This window comes from Gossypium raimondii, chromosome 13, assembly GCF_025698545.1.
Source record: "Gossypium raimondii isolate GPD5lz chromosome 13, ASM2569854v1, whole genome shotgun sequence".
NCBI classification, from domain to species: Eukaryota; Viridiplantae; Streptophyta; class Magnoliopsida; order Malvales; family Malvaceae; genus Gossypium; species Gossypium raimondii.
This window is the reverse complement of record NC_068577.1, coordinates 3,363,352-3,366,345: the sequence shown is the minus strand read 5'-3', so window position 1 is coordinate 3,366,345 and position 2,994 is coordinate 3,363,352.

The window sequence follows — 2,994 nt, the reverse complement described above, 5'->3', positions numbered from 1 at the left end:
TACCCAACTAGAAACAAGGAAACATAACTCTAGTAAAACTAGGAGACTTATTCAAAGCTAACAATCTCCAGTATTCTAGCAACAACTGGAGACCTATTCAAACATATCTAATATTCCCACCCTTAAATTGAATCGTTCTTTACATTCAGTTCACATTTGCTATGACTCTCAGCTTGCATCGCATTCGAACAAAGTCTTCTAACTTAAGTGGCTTAGTCATGACATCTGCTACTTGTTCTTGCGAACTACAAGGTTGCAGTTCAACTATTTCATTCCTTGTAAGATCCCTTAGAAAGTGAAAGCGTACATCAATCTGCTTGCTTCTCCCATACATAATTGGATTCCTTGATAATTTGGTGGTAGAACTATTGTCACAATATATAATCGTTAGACTTGTTTGATTTCTTTTTACTGCCTCAAGTATCCGCCTGAGCCATACAACTTGACATGAGCTCGTTGCTGCAACTATATATTCCACTTCAGTTTTTGATAGACTCACCACCGATTGCTTCTTCGATCTCCAAGAGATAGTAACCTCACTCATCATGAATACATAGCCCGATGTACTCTTTTTTGTCTTCAACGTCATTGGCATAGTCACTATATGTATAAGCAATCAAATCTTTTCCTTTATTTCTCTAATAGAACAATCCAAATTCACATGTTCCTTTGAGATAACTTATGATTTGCTTTACAGCTTGAAAACAAAACTCCTTTGGCTTTTTCATGAATAGACTTACTTGACTCACGCTATACATAATGTCCGGCTGCGTGGCAGTTGCATACATTAGACTCTCGATCATCTTTTTGTAAAGCGCCTTGTCCACTCCTTTTCCATCTTCATCCTTGCTTATTTATTTCCTGGAACCATTGGATTATGAATTGAGTTTGAGTTGGATCATCTACAATGTATTTCTTTTGACACACAAAAATATCATCAGCCTTCTGAGTTACTTCAAGATCGAGAAAGAACTTCATTTTTCCTATATCAGTCATAGAAAATTCTAACTTTAGGAACTTTTTGAACTCCATCATGATTTCATCACCATTCCCTGTATAAATTAAATCATCCACATACAAGCTCACTACTAAAATACTCATCCTCTCCACCTTAATGAATAAGGTGGGTTCACACTCACATTTTTCAAATCCATGGCTAAGAAAATATCCTTCAATTTGACCGTACCAAGCCCGATGGACTCATTTTAAGCCAAATAGAGCACATTTCAACTTGTAGACTTTTCTTTTTTCCCCTTTTTTCGAATCTTATTGGTTGTTTGTAACACCTTATACCCGACCCGATCATCGGGTTCGAGCTATTAGGTGTCACATTCGTTGTCGAAGCAACTACAGTCAATCAATTAACAAACAAGTAATCATACATGTAATTCAATTTTAAACAAACTTAAAATATAACAAAATAATTATTTTCTGGTTTTAATACGAGCTCATGAAAGCTCAATACTAAACCGATGGCGAAATAGGACTAAACTGAAACATTGTCAAAATGTGACAATTGGGTATCGCGATATTCTAGACTTGACATTGCGATACCAAAGACACATCGTGATACCAAAAACAGTAACCAAACTTCAATTTTCATCATGTGGGTATTGCGATATCTAAGGTTTGGTATCGCAATTTCAAAGATAGTAGCCAAGTTTCCTAACTTGAGGACTAAATTATAAAATTTTCAAAATAAATTAGGGTTGATACAATCATCTATGAAAATAGATCCTTGTCTTCTGACTACAATGATCTATGAAAATAGCTCCATGTCTTCCAAATACAATCATCTATGAAAGTGATGATGTACCTTTTGTTGCTTTAGAAATTGGTTGAATAGGTCCACATAAATTAGAATGAACCAATTGCAATGACCACTTAGCTCTTCACGAACTCTTATTAGGAAAGGGATCTCGTTGTTGCTTCCCATTCAGACTTGATGGTTTTATTAGTTACGATAACCCAAATACTATTTCCTTTTGTTGTAGGGTGTTGAGTCCCTTGAAACTTAAATGACCATAAAGACAATTCCATAATTGACCAATATTTTCAGTTATTGTATTGAAGCAGGTTGTATCAATTGGTAGGGACACTACTGTAATTTTGAACATGCGATTGGGGGACATCGTAGATTTCATGATAACACCCCTCTCAGGATGATAAATCTTGCAATTGTTGTGTTGAATAAGCACAACTAGACCTTTCTCTTGAAGCTATCCAACACTTAACAAATTATTTTTCAAATTAGGCACATAAAATATTTTAGTTATTACCTGTATTTGATTGTTAATCTGCAACTGCACATTCCCTTTTCCTTTTTACCACCAAGATTGCATTGTTTCCCAACTTCACGTTATCTACAAATTGCTCATTGAAGTTTGCAAAACATTCTTTCCGATTACACAGCGATTGCTGCAACCGGAGTCTAAGAACCAATCATCACTCTTGAGTTGTTCATCCTTAACTCGAGTCACGAGCAACATTTCTTCAGGAGTCTCTATATGGTTACTTTCTTGCTTTGACATTCCTACTGAAAGTGCGCTAGTTTATGGTAATTGAAGCACTCAACAGTGGATTTGTCAAAGTTTGCCCTTCCACGTCCTCGACCTCGTCCTCAGTAGCCACCACGACCTCATTCTTAATTAAAGATACCCCATAAGTTACCTTCAAAGCTTGTTCCTCTTTTGGGTTAGTCATCCTTTACTCATGCACTAGCAAACTGCTTTGCAATTCATCTATGGACAGGTTGCTAGTGTCTTGTGCCTCCTTAATAGAACATAACATATAATTGAATTTCGAAGTCATAAATCGCAATATCTTTTCCACTACTTCTCTATCACTTTTGTGTTCACCTTTAGCTTTCATCTTGTTCGCAATCGTAAGTGTACGAGAGAAATAATCATTCACCGTCTCTCCAGCCTTCATATAGAGTGTCTCAAACTCCTTCCTCAATGCCTGTAATTGTGCTCACTTAACCCGCATAGAACC